At 42.0% G+C, this 18,478-nt stretch overlaps 1 protein-coding gene across 4 annotated transcripts in view; it reads right to left on the reverse strand.

The window, feature by feature from the left end:
* POLR3H (RNA polymerase III subunit H) overlaps positions 1-14,653 on the reverse strand; it is a 128,245-nt gene extending 113,592 nt beyond the window's left edge. For 2 of the 4 annotated variants that reach the window (XM_075832292.1, XM_075832295.1), the window contains exon 1: positions 14,571-14,653. The gene's annotated coding sequence lies outside the window, so the exon portion shown is untranslated. Of the gene's footprint in view, positions 1-12,113; positions 12,139-13,696; positions 13,926-14,570 lie in introns of those variants that run through there. The other 2 variants (XM_075832293.1, XM_075832294.1) reach the window with 2 other exon arrangements.
* Between the last annotated feature and the right edge of the window lie 3,825 nt (positions 14,654-18,478).

Consider the following 18,478-nt stretch of genomic DNA (forward strand, 5'->3'; position numbering starts at 1 on the left):
CAGCCACTATCATGTACGCCGCTGTGTGGGAACGGCGCATGCACCGCTCCCACACAGTTCAATTTGAAATGCGCGCCGTCCGGCGCCATTTTCCTGCGGACTGGAAGTCGCGGCCGGACAGTAATATTACTACTTCCGGTCGCGGCTTCCGGACTTGTGCACATGGAGCAGCGACAGCAGACGGAGCGGATGGACCGGAGGGAGCGGCGGCGACTGGAGCAGGTAAGGGATTTCTATGTATGTTTGTGTTTCAGTGTGTGTTTACTACTGTATGTAAACCTACTACACTGTGTGTTAGCTCAAAAAATGGCGACACACAGTGTAGGAGGTTAGACCGTTCAAACCCCTCGTTTCTCCCGGCACTAGCCAGGATAAAGGAGGGGGGGATTCTGAGAGCTCACTAGAGCGAGGGATTTTTACCCAATTTTGCAGCATAAAGCAATGTGGTTGCTTTACCACATGCAATGATGCAATTTTGGGAATGGCTCCATCTAGTGACCAGCAATGGAAAATATTATAAATTAGAATCCAATTGATAATATTTTCTGACTCGTGAAAAAATAAAATAAAATTAGAACAATGTTTAATCACCTACACACTAATTGTTTAACTAAAAAAAAAACAAACAACATGTTTTGCTGGCAACACATTCCCTTTAAGCAGCCTTGCTTACATAAGCAGCAATTTCTAGCCACTCTTTTTAGTTCTGAAGTGGCTTTGAGGCGCCTATATATTAGAAACCCCTATCAAACACCCCATTTTAGAAACTAGACCCCTCAAAGTATTCAAAACAGCATTTATAAAGTTTATTAACCGTTTAGGTGTTTCACAGGAATTTAAAGCAAAGTATTTCATTTTTTTATTTTTTTGTCAGAAAATCCTTTTTATTCCATTTTTTTCTGTAAACAGGTTTTACCAAAGAAAAGCAACTCAATACTTATTGCCCAGATTCTTCGGTTTTGAGAAATATCCCACATGTGGCCCTAGTGCGCTAATGGACTGAAGCACCGGCCTCCGAAGCAAAGGAACACCTAGTGGATTTTGAGGCCTCCTTTTTATTAGGCATCATGTCAGGTTTGAAGAGGTCTTGTGGTGCCAAAACAGTGTTTACCCCCCAAAAGTGACCCTATTTGGCAAACTACACCCCTCAAGGAATTTATCGAGGGGTATAGTGAGCATTTAGACCCCACAGGTATTTTGCTGCATTTTGTGGAATTAGAATGTGCAATTGAAAATCTAATTTTGACAAGGAATAAAGGAGAAAAAGCACCTCAACATTTGTAAAGCAATTGCTCCCGATTACGGCAATACCCCACATGTGGTCATAAACTGCTGGTTGGACAAATGGCAGCGCTCAGAAAGGCAGGAGCGCTATTTGGCATGTAGATTTTGCTGGATTGGTTTCTGAGCGCCCTGTCGCATTTGCACAGCTTCGGAGGTACCAGTACAGGGTAAACCCCTTAAAAGTGACCCCATTTTGGAAACTAGACCCCTCGAGGAATTCATTGTAGTTTTCATGGGGTGCATGAGACATTCTTATAGTTTTTATTCTATTTTTAAGAGGTGTGGTGACTAAAAAACAGCAAGTCTACTATTGTTTTTTATTCCTTTTTTTCACAGCGTTCACCTTGCGCTATAAATGACATATTCACTTTATTCTGCGGGGCGATAGGATTACGGCGATACCCTATGTTTATAGCTTTTTTATGTCTTATGGCGTTTGCACAATAAAATACTTTTTATAAAAAAGCATTTACTTTTTGTGTTGCCTTATTCTAAGAGCCATAACCTTTATTATTTTTCCATCAGGAAAGCTGTGTGAGGACTTGTTTTTTGCGTATTGAACTATAGTTTCGATCAAGACCATTTTTAGGTACATACAACTTTTTGATCTCTTTTTATTCAATTTTTTGGGAGGTGAAGTGACCAAAAAAATTGTGATTCTGGTATGGTTTATTACCATTTTCTTTTATGGCATTCACCGTGCGGGATAGATAACGAAATACATTTGTAGTTTAGGATTTTACGGACAGTTACCTATTTGAAAATTAAAACGTCCTGGGTGGGAAGAATATCTGCTGTTAAAATGACGGTGCTACCCAAAATCTTATACATGTTTAGAAATGTGCCTATATTCCTACCAAGATCTTATCTTAAAAAGCTGCAGGGTCTGATCAATAAGTATGTGTGGAAACATTCCCGGCCCAGAATTACAGCGGAAGTCTTATATAGACCTATATCCAAAGGGGGGTTTGGGTCTTCCGCAGATGTCTTATTACTATTTTGCAGTGATCCTTGACCAAACTAGATTTTGGAAAACTAATAACCCAATTAAACATTGGATAGCAATTGGGAAAAGTATATATGACAAGGTTCCTGTTGATGCCCAACTGTGGCTAATCCCTAGGGGTGATTCGATACCCAAATTTTTTTACTTTAGATGCAGGATTTAAAGTTTGGAAAAAATTCTGTGTGACAACCTATTTTACCTATGAGATCTTCGGATTTTCCACTTCGACTCATTCCCTTTCTTATCCCTGATATTGTTATCCAAAATTGGATTGATGCAGGAATGGGGAACCTTTCTGACATTATAGTTCAGTATCATCTTATGGACATTTGCAGTACATTTAACATTCCTCAAAGTCATTTCTATAAATTTCTTCGCATAAGACATCTGTTGAACTCCTTACCTAGCTATGGTGACTCTTCCAGATCTAATTTGAAATTATCCTTTATATAACCCCTGAATGACGTGGTCTAGTTTGGGCCTAAAGGCTCGGAGCCCATTTTTCAAATCTGACGTGTCACTTTATATGGTAAGAACACTGAAATGCTTATACCTATCCAAGCGATTCTGAGATTGTTTTCTCGTGACACAATGGACTTTATGTTAGTGGAAAAATTTGGTCGATATATTCAGTGTTTATTTATCAAAAATAGCCAAATTTAGATAAAATTTGGAAAAATTAGAATTTTTCTGAATTTAAATGTATCTGCTTGTAAGACAGATCGTAATACCACACAAAATAGTTACTAGTTAACATTTCCCATAAGTCTGCTATATGTTTGCATCGTTTTTTTAAACATTCTTTTTTTTTCTAGGACGTTACAAGGCTTAGAACATAAGCAGCAATTTCTCATATTTTGAACAAAATTTCAAATGACTTTTTTTTAAAGTACCAGTTCAGTTCTGAAGTGGTTTTGAGCGTCTTATATATTAGAAACCACCATAAAACACCCAATTTTAAAAAGTAGAACCCTCAAAGTATTCAAAACAGCATTCAGAAAGTTTCTTAACCTTTTAGGCATTTCAGAATAATTTAAAAGCAAAGTAGAGGTGACATTTACAAATTGTTTTTTTTTGTCAGAAATTCCTTTTTATTATTTTTTTTTCTGTAAAACAGAAGGTTTTACCTGAGAAACGCAACTAAGTCTGCAGTTTTTTTAAATATCCCACATGTGACCCTAGTGTCCTAATGGACTGAAGCATCGGCCTCAGAAGCAAAGGAGCACCTAGTGGATTTTGGGGCCTCCTTTTTATTAGAATATATTTTAGGCACCATGTCAGGTTTGAAGAGGTTTGTGGTGCTAAAACAGTGGAAACCCCCCAAAAGTGACCCCATTTGGCAAACTATACACCTCAAGGAATTTATCGAGGGGGTATAGTGAGCATTTAGACCCCACAGGTTTTTTGCTGCATTTTTTGGAATTAGGCTGTGCAATTGAAAATCATATCTTTTTCCGATAAAAGGTACAAATTTGTAATTTTTACAAGGACTAAAGGAGGAAAAGCAGCCCAACATTTTTAAAGTAATTTTTCCCAATTACGGCAATACCCCATATGTGGTCGGCAGGGCTCCATGAAGATTTTGCTGGATTGGTTTCTGGGCGCCATGTCACTTTTGCAGAGCTTCTGAGGTACCAGTACAGAAAAGTGACACCATTTTGAAAACTAGACCCCCTTGAGGAATTCATTGCAGTTTTCATAGTCTGCATGCGACTTTGACTAGGCGTGGTGACTAAAAAACAGCAATTCTACTATTGTTTTTATTCCTTTATTTTACAGCGTTCACCCTGTGCGCTATAAATGACATTCAATAAATTCTGCGTGGCGATACGATTACGGCGATACCCTATGTTTATAGTTTTTTTTTATGTCTTGTGTTTGTACAATAAAATACTTTTTCTAAAAAATCATTTACTTTTTGTGTTGCCTTATTCTAAGAGCCATAACTTTTTTATTTTTCCATGAAAAAAAAAGACATGTGGGGGCTTGTTTTTTGCGTAACGAACTGACGTTTCTAGGGAATTTTTAGGTACATGCGACTATTTGATCTCTATTTATTCAATTTTTTGGGAAGGGAAGTGACCAAAAAATTGTGATTCTGGTACGGTTTATTATTATTTTCTTTTACGGCATTCACCGAGCAGGATAAATAACCAAATAGTTTTGGAGCTCAGGCCGTCACGGATGCGGCAATACCAATTATGTATAGTTTATTTATTTTTTAAATAATAATAATAATAAAAGACTGATAAGGGAAAAAGGGGGATTTTAACTTTTATTATTTTAAAACTTTTTTATTTTTTATTTTTATACAACTTCTTTTTTACTTTTATTTTTTTTGTCCCACACTTGATGGCAGGAAGCCCATCACAATTCTAATACACTGCACTACATGCGTAGAGCAGTATATTAGAGCTATCAGCCACTCAATGACAGCGAGCATAGTGTGACCTGACCTTGTCAGGACGCACTAGGCTTCCAAAGATGGTAACCGGAGGCCATTGTTAGGCCTACAGTTGCCATAGCACCCATTGGCGCCCGCGATGTCACGAGAGTCAATGATGCCTTAATCCCTAAGAAGCCGCGATCTTCTATGGGGTTAATCGGCGGGCGCCACCGCAATTGGTCCCTGCATACTGAGCTGTGATAGCCTGCTGTTGGAAACAGCAGTTATCACAGCTCAAACACACGCCGGGGAAAGATGGCGCTGTGCGAAATCAGGTCAGTACATTTACTGAGCTGAGCGCAAACGATGCGCTCAGCATGACGTAATAGTACTGAGCTGAGCGGGAAGGGGTTAATAACTTGAATAAATCTGTCAAGCGTATTTCACGACTTTATACTGTAATTTGTGAAACTACTTAGAGGCTCTGTCACCAGATTTTGCAACCCCTATCTGCTATTGCAGCAGATAGGCGCTGCAATGTAGATTACAGTAACGTTTTTATTTTTAAAAAACGAGCATTTTTGGCCAAGTTATGACCATTTTTGTAGTTATGCAAATGAGGCTTGCAAAAGTCCAAGTGGGTGTGTTTAAAAGTAAAAGTCCAAGTGGGCGTGTATTATGTGCGTACATCGGGGCGTTTTTAATACTTTTACTAGCTGGGGGCTCTGAAGAGAAGTATCATCCACTTCTCTTCAGAACGCCCAGCTTCTGACAGTGCAGATCTGTGACGTCACTCACAGGTCCTGCATCGTGTCGGCCACATCGGCACCAGAGGCTACAGTTGATTCTGCAGCAGCATCAGCGTTAGCAGAGCGCAGGGAAGAGAATGTGATGGGCTCTGCTAATGTCCGTGTGTACAGAGTCGCTTGGGCAGAAGAAGCCTCCGCCCGTTGCCACCTCCCTGCACCCTCTTTTCCCCTCTATATACACAGTGGACAGTGATATCTGGAGCTTCCCCAGAGCTACAGTCCCGGGCAGAGCACTAGTATAGAATCTAGTATAGAATCTGCTCCGGAACTCTGGGGAAGTCTCTGACATCACTGTCCAGACATGGAGAGTGATGTCAGGGGCTTCCCCAGAGTCGGAGTCCCAGAGTAGAGCGCTAGTAGCGCTCTGCCCAGGATTCCGGCTCTGGGGTTGCCCCTGACATCACTGTGCATATATGGACGGTGATGTCAGGAGTAGAGCGGGAGTCCCGGGTAGAGCACTAGTAGTGCTCTGCCTGGGACTCCGGCTCTGGGGTTGCCCTGACATCACTGTCCATATTTGGACAGTGATGTCAGAAGCAGAGCTGGAGACCCAGGCAGAGTACTATTAGCGCTCTCCCCGGGACTCCAGCTCTGGGGTTGCACCTGACATAACTGCCCATATATGGACAGTGTTGTCAGGAGCAGAGCTGGAATCCCAAGCAGTGTTCTAGAAGCGGCTCTGCTGCAGGACTGCAGCTCTGGGCAAGCCCCTGACATCACGGTCCATATATGGACACTGATGTCAGGGGCTTCCCCAGAGTTCTGGAGCAGAGCCTTTACTAGTGCCTGCTCTGGGACACCGGCTCTGGGGTTGCCCCTGACATCACATTCCGGTCCAGGAGGATCCCCTGTGGCAGTATCTAGAGGGCACTGTGGCAGTATCTAGGCGGTAGCATTTACAGAGGGCACTGTGGCACTGAGAAAGGAAATGAAATGGATTGTTACTTTGGACACAATGTCCCCAAGGGGTCTGAACGAATCACAAAGTTTTGCATCCTTTTTGTAATTGCTGTGTTTAAGACTAATGCTGTTTTTTAATTTGTTGCTAGTGTCGAATTAACGGATTTCTGTAGAAAGTGATACCGAAAAAGTCCGAAATATATGGATTAGTGCCGATGATTATATATGCTGGAGGATGCGAAGTTACGAAATATAATGCATGGCTATATTTCTATGAGTTATATATGTATGGATTTTTATGTATGTACGAGTGGTCATATGAATAATGTATTTATATGTATGTATGGTTTTCCCCTTCCCTTTCCCCTCTTTTTTCCCCTTCCTTTCTTATATGTATATATATCATAAAATAATAATAATTTTTTATTATGGGAAGTTTAGATGTGTACACATACCTATTGGGTATTAATATTTATTTATTTATATAATTATGGTGTATAATTTTATGGTTATGTTAATATTTTGAGTGTATTTGTATATCTTTATATATATGTATAATTAATGTCTATCACTGTGGGGGATATGTATGCACAAAGGTGTTTGCTATCATGTCATTAATTAATCTTTCAAAATGGGATTTAATTTATTGTAAACATTATATACGTATAAATCTATGTGTATGAATTAGATTTTCACTCCGTGTTGCTCATCCTGGTCGTAACCCGTGATATCTGGTTACAGGTCGGGTCTCCGATTGGGATCAGCATCTACGAATCCGTCAACTTACTAGTGTGCACTTTATATTTATATTTTTATTAATTATATTCAAGGGTCTGGTCCGGGTTGGTCCTCTTAATTTATTTATTTATGGGACACCGGCTCTGGGACACCGGCTCTGGGGTTGCCCCTGACATCACAATCCGATCCAGGAGGATCCCCTGTGGCAGTATCTAGAGGGCACTGTGGCAGTATCTAGGCGGTAGCATTTACAGAGGGTACTGTGGCATTATCTACAGAGGGCACTGTGGAATTATCTATGCATGGGTCTGTGGCAGTATCTACAGAGGGCACTGTGGCATTATCTAGTGGGGGTGTGTGGCATTATCTACAGAGGGCACTGTGGCATTATCTACGGGTGGGTGCGTGACAGTATCTATAGAGGGCAATGGGGCATTTTCTACGGGTGGGTGAGTGGCAGTATCTACAGAGGGCATTGTGGCAAAAACCGCAGCAAGAAAGTGCAGGCAGGTCAAAATCTGCCTCAAAATTCCTGAAGAAATTTTGAGGCAGAATTTTTCTGCCTGCAAAAATACTCCATGTGAACAGACTGTAAAGAAACTACAGGTTATTATAGCTGTAAGGCCTCATGCACACGACCGTAGTGACGTGCACGGCAGTGATTCGCGGCACGAACGGCTGAGGAGTGTCACCTGCGGGCCGCCGGCAAATCGCGCACCGTGCACATGGCCGCCTGCATTTATTTCTATGAGCCTGGACCGCAAAATACGGCCGTAATAAGACATGTCCTAACTTTTTGCGGTCCAGGCTCCTGGGCAATGCACGGACCGTGGAAACCACGGTTGTGTTCATGGGCCCATTGACATGAATGGGGCTGCAATTCACATGCAGATTTGCGGGCAAATTGCGGCCGCAAAAACACGTTCGTGTGCATGGGGCCTAAGTGTACTAATATAATGTACAGCTCCCACAAACACCCCAGTAGGTTGAGATATATATATATGTATACAGTGCCCACCAAAAGTTCCAGAACACCCTCATAACTTAATTTAAAGTCACCTTGATGTGACATTCCCAAGGTCACACACGCACATGCGGTCACACACGCACATGCGCCCACACACATTTAGAATTTTACCCGCACGGTACACTTTGGGTAATGCTAACACCGGCGGTAGCCGGTAATGAAGATAACTTTATAGTTAAATATTGCAGCAAAAAAAAAATCCTATCTCAAAATCGTTTGCAACATCGTTTTTGTATTGAAAAGAGCTTTCAAATGAGCCCCCACTCAATCCCCCGTGCCATTTAAGATTTTGGTGCCCCCGCCCACTTCACCGCCCCAAGGGGGTGGGGGTGTTTTTTTGGGGCGTTAACTGGTAGATTTTAGGACCCCATTAAATCCCACTAAATTTCAACCCTCTACCTCGAGCCGTTCAAAAGTTATGGGGGTGTTCCACAAACCACGGTTCAGCAGCACAGGCAGCTCTGTTCATATATAGAAAGCAAAAATAGGCAGAACAAGGACCTGGGGTTTTTCCTCATTGGCTGGCTCTTTAGATACATGATGGGAACTATGCGCAGATTGAATATTGCATACAGTACTGGAAACATCACACGCAGTAAGACACGCCCCTAGCAACTGGCCAGAATCATGAAGTGTGAGAAAATAGATGATGACTGTTGCACAAGGAAAAAAATCTGCAAAAAAGGTACTTTGAAGTGAAAAAAATTACTAGGAGTAATGTATTCACATAAAGTGACATAATAGCAGTTTAATTTTTTTTTTTTGGGCGAAAGTTTAGTTACGCCTTAAAGGAACAGTGTCACCACAATTTTTTTTTAATATGTTAAAGATGTTAGTGCTTTATTAAAAACGTTTGGATTAATTTGTGTGTTTGTGTGTTACTTTTTTTTATTTTTACACTTTTTCTTCCCTATGGGGGCTGCCATTTTTTTTTCCATTTCTGTATGTGTCGATTAACGACACATACAGACATGGAATACGGCAGCTCCAGTCCCATAGGGACTGCGAACGGGGCCCGTTCCATCCACTATCATGTACGCCGCTGTGTGGGAACGGCGCATGCGCCGCTCCCACACAGTTCAATTTGAAATGCGCGCCGTCCGGCGCCATTTTCCTGTGGACCGGAAGTCGCGGCCGGACAGTAATATTACTACTTCCGGTCGCGGCTTCCGGACTTGTGCACATGGAGCAGCGGCAGCAGACGAAGCGGATGCACCGGAGGCGACTGGAGCAGGTAAGGGATTTCTATGTATGTTTGTGTTTCAGTGTGTGTTTACTACTGTATGTAAACCTACTACACTGTGTGTTAGCTCAAAAAATGGCGACACACAGTGTAGGAGGTTAGACCGTTCAAACCCCTCGTTTCTCCCGGCACTAGCCAGGATAAAGGAGGGGGGGATTCTGAGAGCTCACTAGAGCGAGGGCTTTTTACCCAATTTTGCAGCATAAAGCAATGTGATTGCTTTACCATATGCAATGCTGCAATTTTGGGAATGGCTCCATCTAGTGACCAGCAATGGAAAATATTATAAATTAGAATCCAATTTATAATATTTTCTGACTAATTTCTGATAATTAGAACAATGTTTAATCACCTACAAACTAATTGTTTAACTAAAAAAAAAAAAAACATGTTTTGCTAACAACACATTCCCTTTAAGGCCCAAACTATACTGCATCATTAAGGGTTAATCACTGTATAAGTGAAAAGTTCTACAATTTTCAAATATACTTTGGGGGAATATACGAAGGGGGGAATTTAACAAACCTTTCTATGCCAGATTTCTGACGTAAAAAAGTGACAAATTGTGACTTTTGGCCTTTTTACGCTACCCTTGCCACTTTTGTGGAAAGTAGGCATGGCTTCCCGAAAGGAGCGGGGCCATCGCAACCCAAGAAATATTTTATAATTAAAGCTGGCGTAAATTATAGTGGAAATCCACACTAGCTAGGACTCAAGCTGTCCTCTGTGGGGTGTAGCAAGTTAGAAGTCCGTTCCAGGCCTCCTAATGTTTTGTTTTTTTGTGTGTTTGATTTTTTACAGGTTCGGTTGTTGGACTACTTCAGATTCGAGGACTACTTCAATGACCCAGAAAAGGATGCTACCCCTGTGGTCTGTACAGCCTGTGTCAATATCTGTCGGGCAACCAACTTCTCCTCAGCCGACGGAATGCGACATTTTGATATTAGAGAGTATATTTCATGTAGTACGACACATGTGATATATTATGCCACATGTGATTGTCCGAAAATATACGTAGGACTTCCTTCCAGAGAACTGAGAATCCATACAAGGGAGCATGTACGTGACATTATGGGGGCCAGTGAAATTGTGGATTTAAGGCTGGATTCACACGAGCGTGTGCGTTTTGCGCGCGCAAAAGGTCCATAAAATTTCCGTGTGTCAGCAGCATATGATGCGTGGCTGCGTGATTTTCGCACAGCCGCCATCATTATGACACTGTTTTTATGTTTGTAAACAGAAAAGCGCGTGGTGCTTTTCTACTTTCATTCATAGTTTTGACTACTGTAGCGCGCATCACGCACGGCACACGGAAGTGCGTCTGTGTGCCGTGCGCGGTTTTCATGCACCCATTGACTTCAATGGGTGCGTGATGCGCGAAAAACTGGCAAATACAGGACATGTCGTGAGTTCTACGCAGCGGACATACGCTGCATGAAAATCACTGACAGACTGAACGGCCCCATTGACTAACATAGGTCTGTAAGAAGCGCGTAAAAATCACGCGCGTTGCACAAACGTATTATACGTTCGTCTGAATAAGCCCTAACACAGCTAAAATCCTTAGCTAGACATTTTAAATTGCATCATGGTTGCAACCCTAGAACACTATCAGCACGAGGTATTGATAGAATACATTGTGGCATCAGGGGGGGGGCAATGTGATGAATGTGTTGGCACAAAGAGAATGTAAATGGTTCGTCATGCTTGGATCCATGACACCTCAGGGACTTAACGAAAATCTTAGCTTTGTTCCGTTTTTATAATCTCTACCATCCATGTGTTTTTACTAATTATGTTCTGTCCTGTATGTGTTTTTATTAGGTTCTGCGTATGATATACAAATTGCCCTATGCCCTATAATTGGAACAGGAGAGATTCAACAATTCTGGAATACCGTACAGAATTATACTGTTTGAAAGTGTGGATTCGCTGTCCTAATTTTGTCATACTCAATCAAATGGATACTTTTCCTTATTTTCTTCGCCTTTTTATGACGTATGTGAAATTGAGTGTACATGTCATATATAATAATCATCTATCCCCTCTTTGGTATACTATGTATCTAATTGTTGTTTTGTACTACTTACTATAAATGACTGGTATTTTCAGTACGTATCCCTAAAATAGTAGTATGATGTTGTATACAAAAAAATCCTTGTCGTGTCGTCGCACACAAATTTGTATCACTGCCGTTATAGACAAATTTTTATGCAAAATTATTAATCTATTATCAAACTGAGTGTTTTCTATATTGGGTCACCAGGTACCCCTTAATGTATGTATTGTTTGTCTTGCGTTACACATTCATATGTTTGTTTGCTTTTTGTGATATACATTTTTCTCCTTATTTCTTTTTATATTTTTTTGCAGTACTATTTTATTCACTTCATTCGTTCACTATTAGTACACTTTATTATTCTTTTCTTTCATGTTTTAATCTATATTCTATATTGTTGCAATATACATTTCTACTATACATGACTCTTTTCGTATAGACGTAACCCCAATAACATTGAGAAGTATCCTCTACACATATTGGCATGCAATCGGCTGTATGGCAATCTAGGTTCCCAATAGCTATCTGATACACATTTATAATATAGTATCATTCTAGATATATAGTGATAGAGATTGGGGTTTATAATGGCCACTTAGATTTTCAATGTTATTTGGATACATAAATCTGAAATACCACAGCACATAATCCTTTTACTTACAATATCGGAATTCCTTCAGTGATGTAGTGCGCATGTCCGGTGTGGCTGTGGGCAACAACTTCCTTATATTCACTGAATATTTACTAGGCTTACTAATTAAGAATGGGATAATCCCGCTTTGGATGTATATATACACCTTTCTCAAAAAAAAATTCTAATAAAGCCTGCATACCTATATATTACATTCAGCAACTGTCATTACTAACTCCGTTGTTCATACTAGGGTCTCGTCCTTATATATTTTCATATGGTCTGTTATATGTGTTAAATAAATTTCTACTTTTTATATATAAATCGGCTAAAAAAATCTGATTTTCTTCTTCTGTGTATGGTTCATTACATGGAGCTGCCTGTATGGTAAAATATGGGGGATGTTTTTGGTATAAACGGTGCCCAGCCCTCATTACAATTGCTACATATTGATTCTACTTCAATGAAAGCAGTTTTTAAAATGTTTAATAAAATGGTTAACGAGGGTTGTGTGGGTGGGTTTTATTTCAATAAAATATTTTTTCTGTGTGTCTGTTTTTGTTAAAAACTTTATTACTACTGCCTGATTGACAGTGTCCATTACTAAGACGGTGGAAAGGCTAACACTAACCCCTCCATTATTACCCCGGTACTTACCGCCACCAGGGGTACCGGGAAGAGCCAGGTATGATCCAGTACCCGACCATCTGTAGTGATGGTTGGACACTGGGGCAGCCGCAGGCTTGTATTATTAGGCTGGGAAAGACCAAAACTGTAGGCCTTCCCACCCTGGTAATGCTAGCCTGCTGCTATGTTGTATCTTGCTGGTTATGAGAAATGGGGGTCCGTTCGGCTCCCCCCCCCCTTTGTGGTCATGTGATCTGTAAACTGACTCGCCGATTCACACAGCGTCTTATGTGTGGACCAGTAGCCAGTTTCTCTATGCAAGTCTATGAACTGACTCGCCGATTCACACAGCATCTTATGTGTGGATCAGAGCTACTTAGCTCACAGAGAATTTCCTAGGCTGGATATAATTGTATCCACTTCAGCTGAGAGTAGGACTAGGAATGTACTTGTTTGCCGTCTCTGAATGTAAACAAGAGCGTTCTGATTCACTGGCAGCAAACAAATATGGCTGTGTTTATATCTGCGTTCCGTTGTTCTGCTCCTTTATGGGAACAGAACAAGAAATATCGGAAGTGCTGGATCCGTCGCATGACGGAAACCAACTGCGCCAGACAGCACCCATTGACTTTAATGGGTTCCATCTGGTTTCCGTCATTTTGTCCAGCTGCAATGACGGAATTGACGACTGAGGCTCTTGACAGCGCCTCCAACGCAGATGTGAACAGGGTCTATCTTGCAAATGATGAGGAATTTATACACAAAGGGGGAGATGTATCAAAATTGGTGCAAAGGAAAAGTGGAGTAGTTTACCATAGCAACCAATCATGTTCAAGCTCTCATTTTTCAGAGGCCCTTTTGAAAATGAAAATGGCAATCTGGTTGCTATGGGCAACTTTCTCCACTTTTCCTTTGCACGAGTTTTGACACATTTTCCCTAAAGCATATTAGAAAGTTGTCAAATTTTCATTATTATAGATATTAACCTTTATTTAGATATAACCGGAAAACCGCTTTTGATCTACAAAGATCTGCTACTGCTCATCATTTTACAGCTAAATGCCATGTCCCGTATGTACGCGATGCTCACTCTGTGATGCTGCCGTAAAATATTTTTGGGGGAGAGATCCAAATTGGTGCAAAGGAGAAGCATAGTAGTTAAAGAGAACCTTTCACCAGCCCAAATATGTGCAGTGGAGTGCACCAGAATGAGAGCTGCATGCGCGCTCCGACGATACTCCCGCCACCACGGAACAGAAGAGGAGAAGAAAAACTCACATCCTCCTCCTCTGTTCCCTGGCGGCGGGAGTATCAATGTGGGAGCTGTGCGCACGTGCGCGAAAGCGGTTCAGGCACGCACTAAATTTCTCTTCAGCTCTCGGCAGACAAGACTGTGATCTTGCGAGAGAGATCAGACAGCGCAAGCCACTCTGACGCTGTCCGTAGCTGATTGGACAGTGTCAGAGCGCTAAGTATCACGCCCCGCTGACATTTACGATAAAAGAAACGCCCCATTGACAGTTCAGGGGGTTATTTACATATCAGGCGCCAAATATAACGACACCAATATCTAAATAACGGAGGAGGATAGAAACAGCTTAAAATGACACAAGGTTTGCGCAGCCCGGCCTATTACATGGTGCACTCAGCTGCACATGTATAGGAGGGTGAAAGGTTCTCTTTAAAAGCAACCAATCAGATTCCACCTCTTACTTTTCAGTGGTCCTGAAATGATGAAGTGAAGATTGCTGTCTGAAATGTCAACTCCCAGACAACAATGGGGAAAAGCTATTGTTAGGTTTAGTGTCCCTGTCAATTTCTATGGACACCATGTGCATTACACAAGTGATGATTCCATACCTGCAATCTTGCATGCCTCCAACTACACTTCGCTTCGCTAGATCCCAGAAAGCTAAAGGACCTTTGATGATGTCATGTCCATGTGACCAGTCACATGTGTGGGAGGAGTCAGGCTCCAGGCTGTGCTGTCGGAGGAGCGTATGAAAATGGCTTCTTAGGGCTGTGTGCGCTCCATAAAGATACACAAAGCAGCTGCATAGTTGTGCATTGCGCAGGTTACATACATGTGCACGGTGCGTAGCTGTGTGAGCGGCAGTTGATATGCACATTGCAGAGCCGTGTATGTAACGAGAACAATGCTGTGGGCGTAAAAAAAAATATCCGGTGAGAAAAGTTGGCGTGTTCAAGCCGTAAATGTACTTTTAGGTACATCAAATTCACATTGTGCATTTTTGTTGCGTTTTCAAACTGCCAAAATAAGTGCTTCTGAAAAACGCATTCGGTTTTAAAATATTTTAGCTGTAATCTGGTTTTGAATTGATTGATAATAGGCTTACAGATGAAACTTTGTAAAAATGAGTGCGTATTTAAAAAAATGCATTTATTGTTTTTTTGGCAGTGTTTCAAAATGCAACAAAAACGTGATATGTAGGCCCAGCCTAAGGGCTCATTCAGACGAGTGTAAAACTCGTCCGTGTGCTGTGTGTGAAAATCACGCACAGCACGCTGACACATTGATTTCAATGGGGCCATTCACACATGCCGGAGTTTTCAGGCAGCGTGTGTCCGTTGCGTAAAACTCACTGCATGTCCCATATTGGTGCGTTTTTCACGCACATATCGCCCATTGAAGTCAATGGGTGCGTTAAAATCACGCACAGCACACGGATGCACATCCGTGTGCTGTGTGTGATTTATGCATCAATTCAATTGAAAATAATTTAAAAAAATGTGCTTTGCGAGTATGTGAATAACGCATGCCCCTCGCAAAGCACACTGATGCATAACGGACCAGATCCACGCGTGTAAATGTAGCCTAAGACTCTTTTATAAAAGGTTAAAAAAAAAAAAGCCCAAATTAGTGGCGCATAAGTATTGCTGCTTATAGCAGGTATAAAAAGAAATTCAAAAAGTCAGACAATACTAAACACACCGGCTTTATTATGGCCAGGATCGCGCACGCAGGTTTTGGCTCCGTATTTTTTTTAAGCCAAACACAGGAATGGTCACAAAATACAGACGATGCTTCCATCTTTTCTTTATGCCCTTCCTTCGTTTTGGATCCACTGCTGACTTTGGCTTAAAAAACGGACACAAAAGCTGCATCAATACTGTGTGTGCGATCCTGACCTAAAATGTGTGGGGGATTTTAATGAATTGCAGTTCTCTCCAAATATTCTCTCCAGTTTCGCTGGTGCAAAATATGTCCCACATTTATTAATAATGGCATTGTGTTGTAATTTGTGGTGTTATTTTATGGCCTTAAAACTCTGTGGTTTTTCTGCGTTTTTTATTGGTGTTTTTTTACATCGAAAACACTGGCTGCATGTTACTTTAAGGGTATGTTCACACGAGGTCATTACGTCCGTAATTGACAGACGTATTTCGGCCGCAAGTACCGGACCGAACACAGTGCAGGGAGCCGGGCTCCTAGCATCATAGTTATGTACGAGGCTAGGAGTCCCTGCCTCGCTGCCGGACAACTGTCCCATACTGTAATCATGTTTTCAGTACCAGACAGTTGTCCGGCAGCAAGGCAGGGACTCCTAGCATCGTACATAACTATGATGCTAGGAGCCCGGCTCCCTGCACTGTGTTCGGTCCGGTACTTGCGGCCGAAATACGTCTGTCAATTACGGACGTAATGACCTCGTGTGAACATACCCTAACTCTTAACTTCTTCCCGACATTTGGCATAAGTGTACGTCGCTGAAAGCTAGTGCTTCCCGCAATTTGTCGTATTAAAGGAGTTTTCCCATGAGAGGCGTTTATGATATATCCACAGATAGATGCGGGTCCCACCTCTGGGACCCTCATCTATCTCTAGAACGGGGCACCCTAATCCCTGTTCTACCGCTCTGTGTTGTAGCTGAAAAGTGTGATTCCCGACCTTGAATTGCAGTAACAGTGTAACTCGCTGATCTACGCTGTTTCAGTAAGCCTCATAGAACTGGATGGTAGTTACGGAAACAGCGTAGCTCGCATGCAACGCTTCTTCCGTAACTGCCATTCACTACTATGGGAGTTACGGAAACAGCGTAGCTCAGCGAGTTACACTGTTACTGTAATTCATGGTCGGGAATCACACTTTTCAGCTACAACACAGAGCGGTAGAACAGGGTTTAGGGACCCATTTCTAGAGATAGATGCGGGTCCCACCTCCTGTGGATACGTCATAAATGTCTCTGATGGGAAAACCCCTGTAAGTCAAATGGATGGGACAGGCTCAGAAGCTGAGTCCGTGCCATCAGCCGCGGGTGTCAGCTGTATGTTACAGCTGACACCCTGCTGTAATTGCGGGGACCGAAGTTAGCTCCGATCCCTGCTATTAACCCCTTAAATGCAGCAGTCAAAAACGACCACTGCATTTAAGGTGCTTGTAGCCTATCGGCACCCCAGCGACGAGATCGCTGGGGGTGGCAGTGGCGACTGAAGGCCTAACACTGGCTTCCCGGTCTGCCTAGTACGGAAGCCTTCTAGTCCCCGCCCGGAAGTGGGGCCTAAAAGGCTTCCGGTAGCGACGGGAAGAGGACGTGGGGCCTAAAAGGCTAACGGTAGCGACGGGAAGAGGACGTGGGGCCTAAAAAGCTGACGGGAAGAGGGCGTGGGCTCGGAAGCTGAGCCCGCGTCATCAGCGGTAGGTGTTGACTGTATGTAACAGCAGAGACCCTGCTGTAATGGCAGGGACCAGAGCTAGCTCCGATCTCTGCTATTAACCCCTTAGGGTATGTTCACAAGCTTCGCAAGAAACTTCTGAAAATACGGAGCTGTTTTCAAGGGAAAATAGCTCCTGATTTTCATCCATTTTTTTAAGCAAACTCGCGTTTTTCACTGCGTTTTTTACGGACGTTTTTGGAGCTGTTTTTCCATAGAGTCAATGAAAAACGGCTCCAAAAGCGTCTCGAGAAGTGACATGCACTTCTTTTTACGTGCCATTTTTTAAAAACTACAGCGTAAAAAAATGCCCTGTCGGGCCACCCCCATTATGCTTCACAGTTTTTTGCCGTTTACGGCCTGGAAAACGGCCAAAAATAAGCCGAGTGAACATACCCTCAAGATGCAGCGATCAAAAGGGAACGCTGCATCTTAGTGGTTTGTAGCCAAATCAAAAAGTTGTAAAAAATAAGTTTCAAGTAATAAAATAAAACAATCGTCCTTTTTCCCTTATCAAGTCCTTTATTATTGAAAAAAATAAATAAACCATACATATTTGTTATCCGTAACGGACTGAACTATAAAAATATTATGTTATTTATTCTGCGCTGTAAACGCCGTAAAAAAAAAAAACTGCCAGAATTGCTGTTTTTTTTGGTCACCTTGCCTCCCAAAAAATAGGATAAAAAGTGATCAAGAAGTCACATGTACCCCAAAATGCTACTACAGATCGTCCAACAAAAAAAAAGCCCTCGTGCCACTACCTCTGAAAAAATTAAATTTGTTAAGTCTCCCATAAGTCAGGAAAGAAAAAATCTGCAGTTGTGCTGGCCCAAGAGGAACATTTATTCGGTTTCAAAAGGCGATTTATCAAGGCCCTAAAATTGGGGAACCAGGAAGGGGAGAGCTCAAACATATCTGCTAGAAGCGAGGGTGCCCGAATTATACCAGGACAACACTTCCACGCAAAATTCCCCAAACTGCAAAGGTGCAGAGTGTGGACCAAAAGGTGATAAGGAAGGACATTTATCAGTGAGACACCGGCCTGTGCATGAAGGATTGCTTCACAGCGTAACACACATCTATGGATTATT

The sequence above is a fragment of the Rhinoderma darwinii genome, chromosome 7 (assembly GCF_050947455.1).
Source record: "Rhinoderma darwinii isolate aRhiDar2 chromosome 7, aRhiDar2.hap1, whole genome shotgun sequence".
In the NCBI taxonomy this organism is placed as follows: Eukaryota; Metazoa; Chordata; class Amphibia; order Anura; family Rhinodermatidae; genus Rhinoderma; species Rhinoderma darwinii.